The sequence below is a fragment of the Carlito syrichta genome, unplaced genomic scaffold (genome assembly GCF_000164805.1).
Source record: "Carlito syrichta isolate Samal-C Ts95f unplaced genomic scaffold, Tarsius_syrichta-2.0.1 Scaffold302316, whole genome shotgun sequence".
Taxonomy (NCBI): domain Eukaryota; kingdom Metazoa; phylum Chordata; class Mammalia; order Primates; family Tarsiidae; genus Carlito; species Carlito syrichta.
Genome location: NW_007246412.1, coordinates 1 through 13,682, shown reverse-complemented (window position 1 = coordinate 13,682; position 13,682 = coordinate 1).

Sequence of the window (13,682 nt, the reverse complement as noted above, 5' to 3'; positions counted from 1 at the left end):
TTTAGTAATAAGCATATGATTATTATTTTATTCTGCTCATTTGTACAACATAATTTGAGTGCCATTGCTTCAGGTGAAAGCATTTGTCATTTGGAGGTTCTGTTTCAGTACTTAAGCTTCTACATATAATTATAACATGTTATTCATAGAAAGAGTCCCCAAAGAAAATTGGATTAAGTTCCAAAATTTGTCTGAAATTTAATTGCTCTGGATCTTAGACACTATCTTGGTTAAAAATTTTGTAAATATTATATATTTCCTATTAAGTTGTAAGATCCTTGCCCATTTTGATACCGGCTACTTCCTCCCTGGCTATCTTGACTTCCAAACTCTCTCATCTTAGAGTAGTGCCTCTCCTATTCAAGCTTTCATTTTAGATTGTTCTCTTATTGTATATTTTAATTTTTAAAATATTTTAAAATTAGAATATACATCAAAATTTAAACTCTCTGAAATTTAGGAGACTTTGTAGTCACAGATGCTTGAAAATAGCGTTTAATATTTAGAGTCCTTCTCTATCAGAAGCAAAAAGGATGAAATATTTAGAAGGTAACATACTATTGGGATCTGCTTTAAGGTCTAAAAACCAGAACGGTACCCAATAGCCAAAAGTCAAAATGTAGGCAGAACCTGAGAAGACATGTGATCAAAAATTGGATTCCAATGATGACTTGTTATCAAAACTCGGCATCTAGTTAACATCAGGTCAGAGAAAAGGGAGCTTTAATGTCCTTTCAATGTGGTTATTATGTTAAACAGTTATCAGTTTATTGTTTCAAGTTTCCCTCCTATAAGTAATTATTAGTAAAGTGAACAACTCCAAAGAGAATTCTTAGTCTCCAGTAATGCCTAACAATACAGATACTTGACAGGTTTTAAGGGAACTATTACTAACCTCAATCTTAGCCATCTACTCCCAGCTGACCAATCAAAAGTATTTAAGTTTAGGAAATAAATATTGACTGACTTAAAGAACTGTTGCTAATTAACATTAATTGGAGAACTGATACTAAACAGCCAGCACAAAGTTAAACAATTGGCAATCTATTTAAGTGATTTAATTAAAACCAGCTTGCATTTGGAATCACTGTGAACATCTAAAGAAACTAGTTAATCGGGCTCAGTGGCTCAGCCTGTAATCACAGTGCTTTGGGAGGCTGAGGTGAGTGGATTGCCTGAGCCTGCAGGTTCAAGACCCGCCTGGGCAACTTGGCGAGACCTCATCTCTACAATAAATCAAAAACTTAGCCGGGCGTGGTAGCACGCTCCTGTAGTTCCAGCTACTTGGAAGACTGAGGCGGAAGGAGCACCAGAGCCCAGCAGGTCAAGGCTGCAGAGGCTGGGAGTGGCCACTGCACTCCAGTTTGGGCAACAGAGTGAGACTCCAACTCAAAGAAAGAAAGAAACTAGTTGATAACATACTTTTATGCATATTATTCTTTCCATATTAGACTATAAAAATCTATGTCGTTTTAATCAATACAAAAAATTATCTGTGTAGTCATAGCTTTGGTGACCTGGGAAGCTCATGAGAGACAGAAAAGCTGTATTAGTATCCTAGTGCTACTGTAAAAAGTTACCGCAAACTGGATGGCTTAAAGCAACAGAAATGTATTCCCTCATAGTGTTAAAGACCAGAAGCTCAAAATGAAGATGTTAGCAGGGTAGATTCTTTCTGGAATTGCTGAGAGAAACCAATCCATGCCTCCCCCAGAACTTCCGGCAATTGTCGGCAATCCTTGGTGTTTCTTGGCTTATATACACATTCAATCTCTACCTCTTTCACATTGTCTTCTTCTCTGTGTGCCTATTTGTGTCCAAATCTTACTCTCTTTTCCCTTATGAAAACATCGGAGGCCGGGCTCGGTGGTTCAGCCGGTAATCCCAGCGCTTTGGGAGGCCGAGATGAGTGGATTGCCTGAGCCCGCAGGTTCGAGACCTGCCTGGGCAACTTGGCGAGACCTCGTCTCTACAATAAATCAAAAACTAGCCGGGCATGGTAGCACACACCTGTAGTTCCCGCTACTTGGAAGACAGAGGCAGAAGGCTCGCCGGAGCCCAGCAGGTCGAAGCTGCGGTGGCCGGGAGCGGCCACTGCACTCCAGTCTGGGCAACAGAGTGAGATTCCAACTCAAAAAAAAAAGAAAAGAAAAGAAAAGAAAACATCAGTCAATGGTCTTAAGGCCAATCCTAAATCCAGTATGATTTTATCTCAAAATCTTTAATTATATCTGCAAAGACTATATTTCAGGTGAACACGAATTTTTAGGAATCTATTTAACCCAGTATAGGAGGATTCAGTGTGTTTAAAAGTACCACCATGTGAAGAAACATATCTGAGGATAGATGGATTTGCTAGGTCCTTAAAGTGAAAATTCAAATTATTTGGAGGAAATTCAGGTAAAAATAATTTTGTATTAATAACTGGGGGAAGAGTCGGGCTCGGTGGCTCAGCCTGTAATCCCGAGCCTTTGGGAGGCTGAGGTGAGTGGATTGCCTGAGCCCGCGGGTTCGAGACCCACCTGGGCAGCGAGACCTCATCTCTACAATAAATCAAAAAATCAGCCGGGCGTGGGAGCGCGCGCCTGTAGTTCCGGCTACTCGGAAGACTGAGGCCGAAGGATCGCCGGAGCCCGGCAGGTCGAGGCTGCGGTGGCCGGGAGCGGCCACTGCACTCCAGGCTGGGCGACACAGTGAGACTCCAACTCAAAATAAATAAATAAATAACTGGGGGAAAATAATGTCCTTAGTTATATAGTTAGACTGCTTTATTAACAGACATTCAAACTAATTTAATTTCCCTTCAGTTTTTATATATCATACATTTATCACTATTATCAAACTACTTTAGAAAACCCCATGCTATCTAGTGCACAGTGACTCACATCTGTAGTCCCAGATACCTGGGAGGCTGAGGCAGGAGAATAAATTGAGACCAGGAGTTCATGACTATGATCAAGCTACTGCACTCCAGCATCGGTGACAGTGAGATCCTGTATTTTAAAATAATAATAGTAATAATAATGCTAGCTTATTTATAATATTTAACTTTTTAATGTTTATAATATTTAACTTTTTAAATATTGCACTTGATAAAAAATTCTAGATCAAATATTTTCTTAAAGTTTTATGAAACATCATCTCTTTGAAGATCTTTTTTTATGCTAGACATTACCCGTAATAGTAAAACAAAACCCAGAATTTCTCACTTCCATTGTTTTTTTGTCATACTAGTCCATTCATTCTGTTTTTTTACCCTTTAAGTGTACAAATATTTCAAATGTTCCTTTGGCCCTTTGTCCTTTTAACTCTAATACTTTCTCCCTGGCAGTACAGTGTCACCTATGACTCCCAAAGCTTAATATTCAACCAGACCCCTCTCCTGAACTCCAGACTCATGCAGCCAACTGTCTGTTAGTCATTGTCATGGAGATGCCCACAAATATCTCAAGCCCAACATGAGAAAATGCCCTCTGCTCCTTCCCTTTTAGCTATAACACAATTATTGCTGTTTCCTGAATGTATGAAGCGGTTCCACACTTCCTAGCCTTTTCATATGCTTGTTCTTAGTTTAGAATGCTCTTCCTGCCCTACCTTTTCTTTGCAGACTTGTCCTCATCCTTCAAGGTCTAGCTTTTGTCTCATCCTCGGTGACACATTCTAGAAAGCCTTGTTCATTTCTTATTTCTTCAAGCTTAGCACAGTGCTTGGCATATAACAAATGTTAAATAAAAGTTAATATTTTAGATAAATAAGAAGAAGCTGCCATGGAAGACAGGATTGAATCCTGACACTGGCTGAATACCCTTGGGAAAAGTATTCAACTGTAAATATATGGGGGCAATTAACTAGTTCACAGATTGTTGTGAAGAGGAAAAAAGAATTTGTATAAAGAATGTAGTCCAAGACGGACATGGTGACACAACCTGCAACTCCAGCTACTCAGGAGGCCAAGGAAGGAGGATTATTTGAGTACGGAAGTTCAAGGCCAGTGAGACCCAGTCTCTAAAAAAGAAAATGTCAGCCCCAAGTCTGGCCCACCATAGATTTTCAAAACTGTGCCTCACTGACTTTTGCCAAATGTGCAATAGTAATTCAGTGAATGATAGCCTTTTCAATAAATGGTAGCCTTTTCAACAAATGGTACTAAGGTAATTGAATATCTGTAAGTTAAAAAAAGAAAAAAAGACCCTCACCTAAATCTCACAAATTATGCAATAATAAACTCAAAATGGAATATAGGCTTAAATGTAAAACCATAAAACTTTCAGGGGAAAAAAGGAGAAATTCTTCAAGACCTAGGGCTAGCCTTGACATGAAAAGCAAGATTTATAAAGGGAAAAAAAATAATATATTAAACCTTATCCAGAAAAACAAAAAAAACTTGGCACTTCAAAAGAACTAGGAAAGGACTAACTACAGACTGGAAGAAAATATTTGCAAGCCATGTATCAACAAAGGACTTGTCAAAGCTCAAAAAATCCAATAGAAAATGAGTAAAAGGACCGGGCTCGGTGGCTCAGTCTGTAATCCCAGCACTTGGTAGGCCAAGGCAAGTGGATTGCCTGAGTCCGCGGGTTCGAGACCAGCCTGGGCAACTTGGTGAGACCTCTCTCTACAATAAATCAAAAATTAGCCAGGCGGTAGCGCGCACCTGTAGTTCCAGCTACTTGGAAGGCTGAGGTGGAAGGATCGCCTGAGCCCAGCAGGTCGAGGCTGCGGTTACTGTGAGTGTACCACTGCACTCCAGCCTGGATGACAGAGTGAGACTCCAACTCAAAAAAAGAAAATGAGTAAAAGGCATACCGAGACATTTCACAGAAGAGAAATATAAATGCATGAAAAGATGATCAATGTTATTAGCCACTAAAGAAATGAAAATTAAAACCACAATGAAAAATCATCACATACCTATAAAAATGTCTAAAATAAAAAATAGTGGCAGCCAGGTCTGGTGGCTCAAGCCTGTAATCCCAGCACTTTGGGAGACTGAGGTAAGGGGACTGCCTAAGCCCACGAGTTCAAGAGCAGCCTGGGCAGGTTGGTGAGACCTCATCTCTACAATAAATCAAAAAATTAGCCAGGCATGGTAGCATGCGCCTATAGTTCTGGTTACTTGGAAAGCTGAGGCGGAAGGATTGCCTGAGCCCAGCGGGTTGACACAGGGTGAGCATGCTACTGCACTCCAGCTTGGGCAACAGAGTGAGACTCCAACTCAAAAATATAAATAAGTAAATAAATAGTGGCAATATCAAATCCTGGCAAGAATGGAGAAAAATTGTATTATTCATACATTGCTGATGGGATGCAAAATGATCTAGTCATTCCGGAAAATGGCTTGGTGGTTTGTTTGTTTGTTTTTTTCCCTTTGTTTCAATGACTTTAGGGTATACAACTAGTTTTTGGTTACATAGATGTATTGTATAGTGGTAAAGAAATCTGGGACTTAAGTGTACCCATTACCTTCACCTGCGCACATTGTACCCAATAGGTGTTTTTTCATCTTTTCATCCCTTCTCAACCTCTCCCTTTTGAGTCTCCAATGCCCATTATACCATTCTCTATATCTTTGCAGATCCTTAGTTTAACTCCCTCTTGTCAGTGAGAACATGTAGTGTTTAGTTTTCTGTTCCTGCATTAGTTAACTTAGGATGATGTTACCCTACTCCATCCAAATTGCTGCAAAAGACACTATTTTATTCTTTTTGATGGCTGAATAGCATTCATATATATATTCTCATTACCCACTGACCAGTTGATAGGCATTTAGGTTAATTCCCTATCTTTGCAATTGTGAATTGTGCTGCAATGAATATGCTAGTAAAGTTGTCTTTTTTGTATAATGACCTCTGTTCCTTTGGGTAGATACCAATTGTGAATTGTGCTGCAATGAATATGCTAGTGAAGGTGTGTTTTTTGTGTAAAGACCTCTGTTCCCTTGGATACCCAACAGTGGGATTACTAGATCACTTGATAGATCTACTTTTAGTTCTTGGAGAAATTTCCACAGAGATTGAACGGATTTACATTCCCACCAACAGTGTATAAGCATTCCCTTTTCACTACACTCACTCCAGCATCTATTGTTGTTTTTGTTTGTTTTGATTTTTTTTTTTTTTGAGTTGGAGTCGCACTCTGTCACCCACACTGGAATGCATTGGCATGCTCCTGGCCACCACAACCTCGACCTGCTGGGCTCCAGCGATCCTTCCGCCTCAGTCTTCCAAGTAGCCGGAACTACAGGTGTGTACTACCACGCCCAGCTATTTTTTTATTTTATTGTATAGAGATGCGGTCTCACCTAGTTGCCCAGGTGGGTCTCAAACCCGCAGTCTCCAGCAATTCACTCACCTCAGCCTCCCAAAGCGCTGGGATTACAGACTGAGCCACCAAGCCCGGCTTCAACAAAGAGCAGTTGATTGTAGGCATGTGGGCTTATTTCTGGATTATTTGTTCTGTTCCATTGATCCCTGTGCCTGTTCTTGTACCAGTACCATGTTTTTTTGGTTACTATAGCCTTGTAGTATAATTTGAAGTCAAGTAATGTGATGCCTCCAGCTTTGTTATTTTTGCTTAGGTTTGCTTTGACTATTCTGGCTCTTTTTTGGTTCCACAGAAATTTTAGGATTTTTTTTTCTAATTCTGTGAAAAATAATGTTGGTAGTTTGATAAGGAGTCTGTTGAATTTGTAAATTACGTTGGGTAATGTGGTCATTCTAACAATGTTGATTCTTCCAATCCATAAGCATGAAATATTTCTCCATTTGTGACCTCTACAATTTCTTTCAACAGTGTTTTCTATTTCTCCTTGTAGAGGTTTTTCACTTCCTTGGTTAAATATATTTCTAGATATTTTAGCTTTTGGCTGCTATTATCTATGGAATTGAGCTCTTGGTTTGATTCTCAGCTTGGTTGCTATTGGCATGTGTGTGTTGATTTTATATCCCGAAACTTTACTGAATTCATTTATCAAGACAAGTAGCCTCTGGGGGAGTCTTTAGGATTCTCTAGGTATAGGACCATATTGTCAGCATACAGAGATAATTTGATTTCTTCTTTTCCAATTTACATATCCTTCTTTGTCTTGCCTCATTGTTATGGCTAGGACTTTCAGTACTATGTTGACTGGGAGTGGTAAAAATGGGTATCCTTGTCTTATCCCAACTCTTAGGGGAAATTTTTCAACTTTTCTCCGTTCAAGATGATATTGGCTATGGGTTTGTTATATGTGGGGGTCCTGCCCCTGCAGGGATTGGGGGTCTCTGGTGGTGTGACAGTATCAGTGATTTAAATTGGAGGGATAGATAGAAAGAGAAAGAAAAGGGGGAGAAAGAAAAAAACTGGACTCCTGTCTAGTGCAGAAACCATTTAATGGGTGTAATCCCAGGGCTTTTATACCCAAACTCTGCAAAGTTATCATCACGGGAACTCCTGCTGCTATGGTTACACAAAAGGTAGCATGTGTTTTTCACATGAACAGGTCCAGGTGCACAAAGGACAACCTCCACTCTCAAGCAAATGTTTTTTCATACATAAGGAAGAACATGAGGAAGAACAACCACAAATTGTCTTTCTGTTTCTTATCCAGTTTCTATGTAACCTAAATTGTTTATAGCTACATAACATCGTTCAATACTTACACCTGAAACCAACATAATGATATATTACCTTTTACTATTCTATGCTAATTAAAAATGGTTTTTATAAAACAGTTGGTGCTATGGTTACACTCTCCTAGCACCAGTCAGCCTAATTCAGACTTCACTGGTCCCCCTAAATCAAACTGAACTAACCACACTTCTATAATAAAATGGTTACTAAAATTTTCTTAATCTATATAAACTATATCCTAAAACCTATATCTATAAATTTCTAAAATCACATCAAGAGAACCTGTGACTTGCACTAAGGCTCCTCAATGTGACTCAAAGTTAAACTTAAATTGTTTAAAAGCAAAAACCATAAACCGTGGTAAATGGGACCAATAGACTCCCAAGTTAGCTGTGTTCATTCAGGTTTTAGAGTCCTCTGTTAGAGCCAGCAGGAGCCTTTCCTGGTTGCTTGTGCCAAGTGGAAAAGGAAGCAGGGAATGGGGTCAACAGCTCCCAAATGCCTCCTAGAGGTCTCAGGGTCAATGGCCCTTCCTGATCCCTAACTCTCAGTGGGCCTCCGTGGCCAGCTCCCAACAGTTATATATGGTTTTTATTATTTTTATGAGGAATGTTCCATCTATGCCTATTTTGCCAAGAGTTATTATGAAGGAATGCCAGATTTTATCAAATGGTTTTTCTGCATCTATTGAAATTATCATACAATTTTTGTTTTTAATTATGTTTATGTGGTGGCTCACATTTATTGACTTATATATGTTTAACAATCCTTGCATCCTTGGGAAACTCACTTGATCATGGTGGATTTTTTTTTTTTTTTTTTTTTTTTTTTGAGTTGGAGTCTCACTCTGTCGCCTAGACTGGAGTGCAGTAGCCACTCCTGGCCACCACAGGCTCGACCTGCTGGGCTCCGGCAATCCTTCCACCTCAGCTTTCCAAGTAGCTGGAACTACAGGCGCATGCTACCACACCCGGCCAATTTTTTTTTTATTATAGAGATGAGGTCTCAAACAAGTTGCCCAGGTGGGTCTCAAACCCGTGGGCTCAGGCAATCTACTCACCTCGGCCTCCCAAAGGTTCAGGATTACAGGCTGAGCCACCGAGTCCGGCTAATGGATTTTTTTTTAATGTATTATTGAATTCAGTTTGCTAGTATTTTGTTGAAGATTTTTGCATCTATGTTCATCAGAGATATTAGTCTGTAGTTTTCTTTTCTTGTTGATCTTTCCTTGGCTTTGGTATAAGGGCGATAATTTGGAGAATTAGTTATCTCATCGATCTAATGGAATAGCTTCAGCAAAATTTATACCAGTTCTTCTTTGAACGTCTGGTAGAATTTGACTGTGAGTCTGTGAAATCCTGGACTTTTTTTTTGTTTGGAAACTTGTCATTACTGTTTCAATCTTGCTACTTGTTATTAATCTGTTCAGGGCTTCTATTTATTCCTGAGTCAAGGTTGGGGGTTGAAGTTTCCAATAATTTATCCATTTCCTCTAGATTGTCTATTTTCTTTGCATAGAGGTATTCATAATTATCTCAGATGGCCTTTTGTATTTCCATCATATCAGTTGTAATGTCACCATTTTCATTTCTGATTAAGCTAACTTGAATCTTCTCTCTGTCTCTTAATTAATCTAGCCAGTGATCTATCAATTTGGTTTATCTCTTCAAAGAACCAACTTTTTGTGGCATTAATCCTTTTTTTTTGGTTTGTTTCCATTTAGTTCTGCTCTGATCTCTTATTTCTTCTCTTCAAAGTTTCTTTGTAACTTGGGGTTTGGTTTGTTCATGCTTTTCTAGTTCCTTGAGATGTGATGTTAGGTGATCAATATGTGATCTTACAGTCTTATTAATGTAGGCCTTAAGCACTACAAATCTTCCTCTGAGCACAGCTTTGGCTGTGTCCCAGAGGTTTTGATGACTTGTTTCATTATTACCATTTATTTCAGGAATTTTAAAATTTTTACCTTGATTTCATTATGAACCCAATCATTCAGAATCAGATTTGTTTGGTTTTGAAAGTTCTTCTTGGAGTTAATTTCTAGTTATATGAGAGGGAACCCTCCCAAAAACAAAATTTATTTATTTACAAATTTATTTTATTAAAAATTGTGTATTATTCTTACAGATTTAAACTTCAAAGTACACTCTGTTGAATGCAATACACCTACTGAGACACTTTTTCCACTGCTCAAAACAGTTTTTGAACTTGTCAATTTTATTGCCTTTTAGTGGTTCTGCCATTTTTTGTTTTGCCTCTTCCATATTAGCAAAATGAGGTCTTTTGAGGACTTTTTTTCATCCAGGGAAACAAAAACTGCTGAAGAGTCAGCGCAGTGTGGGCAGGTGAGTTTGTAAATCAACTATCATGAAATGGGTGAACATAGCCGGGCTTGGTGGCTCAGCCTGTAATCCCAGCACTTTGGGAGGCCGAAGCGAGTGGAATGCCTGAGCCTGCGGGTTCAAGACCTGCCTGGGCAGCTTGGCAAGACCTCATCTCTATGATAAATCAAAAACTAGCCAGGCATGGTAGTGTGCGCCTGTAGTTCTGGCTACTTGGAAGGCTGAGGCGGAAGGATCGTCGGAGCCCAGCAGGTCAAGGCTGCAGTGGCTGGGACTGGCCACTGGACTCCAGTCTGGGCAACAGAGTGAGACTCCAACTCAAAAAAAAAAAAAAAAAAAGAAAGAAAGAAATGGGTGAATGTGATAAAAGAATCTCAAAAAAAATTCGCTGAAGTCTATTGCAGCCTCTTACAACAATGCTAGCTGGTACACTGATGCTATGAGTTCCTAGAACACCTACCTAACAGGGGAAGCCTGTACTACAAGGAGCCTACCTTACAAAAAAATAATTCCAGGTTTTTTTGTTTTTTTTGAAGGATCGCCTGCTGGGCTCCGGCGATCCTTCCACCTCAGCCTACCCAGTAGCTGGAATTACAGGCATGCACTACCACTCCCGGCTGAATTTTTGATTTATTGTAGAGATGAGGTCTCGCTGCCCAGGCGGGTCTCGAACCCACGGGCTCAGGCAATTCACACACCTCAGCCTCCCAAAGGCACGGGATTACAGGCTGAGCCACCGAACCCAGCTAATTCCAGGGATTTTTTTTGGATCCACCTCACTTTGCACTGTGGTCTGAGAAGGTGCTTGATATGATTTTGATTTTTTGAATTTACTGAAACTTGATTTGTGGCCTATCATATGATCTATCTTGGAAAATTTTCCTTGTACTATGATATACTGTAGTTTGGGGATGGAATATTTTGTAGATGTCTGTTAGATCCATTTACTCTAGGGTCTAGTTTAATTCCAATGTTTCTTTGTTAACTTTCTGCCTTAATGATCTCTCTATTGCTGTCAGTGGAGTGTTGCAGACTCCCACTATTATTGTATTGCCATCTATCTCTTTTCTTAGGTCTAGTAGAATTTGTTTTATAAATCTGGGAGCATTGGTATTAGGTGCATATATGTATTAAATTGTTATATCATCTTGTTGAATTGATCCCTGTATCATTATGTAATAATCATCTCCACCATTTTTGACTATTGCTCATTTAAGGTCTGTTTTACCTAATATGAGAATGACTATTCTTTCTTGGTTTTGGTTTCTACTTACACGAAATATTTTTTCCCACTCCTTTACCCAGAGTCTATAGGAATCTTTGTGTGTTAAGTGAGTCTCTTGAAGATAGCAGATATTTGAATTTTGGTTTTTTTTGTTTGTTTTTTGTTTTTTTAAATTTTTTATTATGGTGTTGTGGGGGTACAGTTAAGGGTTAGGTATACAATTACGTTTCATTCAGGTACTCTGTTGATATGAAGTATTTCCCCGTTCCCAGACAGTTATTTGCTACTGTTAATCCCATCTCCCTACTCCCCCCCCCATGGTTTCCCAGTACGGTCAGTCATTTTCTTATACTATTGCACTGGATGTTTAAGGTCCATTATATGAGTGAGAACATGTGATACTCGGATCTTTGTTTCTGTGAGAGGTCACTCAGTATTATAGACTCTAGTTCCATCCAGGTTGCTGCGAAATTCATGATTTTGTTCTTTTTTATGGCTGCATAGTATTCCATCGTGTATATGTACCACATTTTTTAATCCAGTCCTCTTTTCACGGGCAGCATGGTTGTTTCCAGGTTCTTGCAATTGTGAACAATGCTGCGATAAACATACGTGTGCAGGTATCTTTTCTATAGAGTGATTTGAGTTCTTCAGGATATATTCCCAGTAGGGGGACTGCAGGGTCATATGGGAGGTTGGTATTTAGAGTTTTTAGGAATCACCACACTGCTTTCCACAGAGGTTGCACAAGTTTTCACTCCCACCAACAGCGTAGAAGTGTTCCCTTTTCGCCACACCCTCTCCAGCAGCTGTTATTTTTTGACTTGCTGATAATTGCCATTCTGACTGGAGTTAGGTAGTATCTCAGTGTGGTTTTGATTTGCATCTCCCTGATGATTAGTGAGGTTGAACATTTCTTCATGTGTTTGTTGGCTGCTCGGATGTCTTCCTTTGTGAAGTGTCTGTTCATATCTTTTGCCCATTTTATAATGGGGTTGTTTGTTTTTTTCTTTTTAGCACGTTTGAGTTCCTTGTAGATCCAAGATGTTAAGCCTTTGTCAGACCTGGTGTTGGCAAATATTTTTTCCCAGTCTGTAGGCTGTCTCCCTGCTCTCGTGATGGTTTCTTTGGCTTTGCAGAAGTTTGTCAGTTTAATAAGGTCCCACTTGTCTATCCTCTCTTTTATGGCCTGTGGGTTTTGGGTTTTGTTCAGGAATTGGAGGCCAGTTCCGATTTCCATGAGGGTATGTCCTTCATTTTCTAAGGTTCTTATGGTTTGAGGTTTTACATTTAGGTCTCTGATCCATTTGGAGTTAACCTTTGTGCATGGGGATAGGTAGGAGTCCTGTTTCAATCTTCTGCATGTGGTCAGCCAGTTTTCCCAGCACCATTTACTGAATAGGTTCTCCTCTCCCCAGTGGTAGGTGGTGGAGGGTTTGTCGAAGATGAGTTGGTTGAGAAATTGAGGTTTTGCTTCTGGAATCTCAATTCTATTCCATTGATCTATATGCCTGTTCCTGTATGAATACCAAGCTGTTTTGATGATTGTAGCTTTATAGTAAAGTTTGAAGTCTGGTAATGTGATACCACCTGCTTTGTTTTTTTTGCTGAGGATTGTTCTGGCTATTCTTGGACATTTGTGTTTCCATATGAATTCCTGTGTTGTTTTTTCTAGGTCTGAGAAGAATGTTGCTGGTAATTTGATGGGTATTGCATTGAATTTGTAGATTGCCTTAGGTGAGATGGACATCTTCACAATATTGATTCTTCTGATCCATGAGCATGGGATATTTTTCCACTTGTTCGTGTCATCTTTGATTTCTTTGAGCAGTGTTTTGTAGTTTTCCTTGTAAAGGTCTTTCACGTCTCTGATTAGGAAGATGCCAAGGTATTTCATTGTTTTTTGTGGCTATTGTGAAAGGAATTGTGTTTTTTATTTGGGTTTCTGCTTGTTTATTATTGGTGTAGAGAAATGCAATTGTCTTTTGTACATTTATTTTGTATCCTGAGACTTTGCCAAAGGCCTTTATCAGTGTAAGGAGGTTTTTGACAGATTCTCTTGGGTTTTCAAGGTACACAATCATATCATCTGCAAAGAGAGATAACTTGACTTCCTCTTTTTCTATATGGATACCCCTGATTGCCTTCTCTTCTCTGATTGCTCGAGCCAGGACTTCCAATACTATGTTGAACAGGAGGGGTGAGAGTGGACATCATTGTCTTGTTCCAGTTTTCAGTGGAAATGATTCTAGTTTTTGTCCATTTAGGAGTATGCTCGCTGTGGGTTTCTCGTAGATGGCTTTTACTATTTTGAGGTATGTTCCCCGTATGCTTAGATGTTCAAGGGTTTTTATCAAGAAGGGGTGCTGGATTTTATCAAAAGCTTGTTCTGCATCTAATGCTTTTTCTGCATCTAATGATATAACATGTGGTTTTTGTTTTGACATCTGTTGATGTATTTAATTACATTTATGGTTTTACGAATGTTGAACCAGGCTTGCATC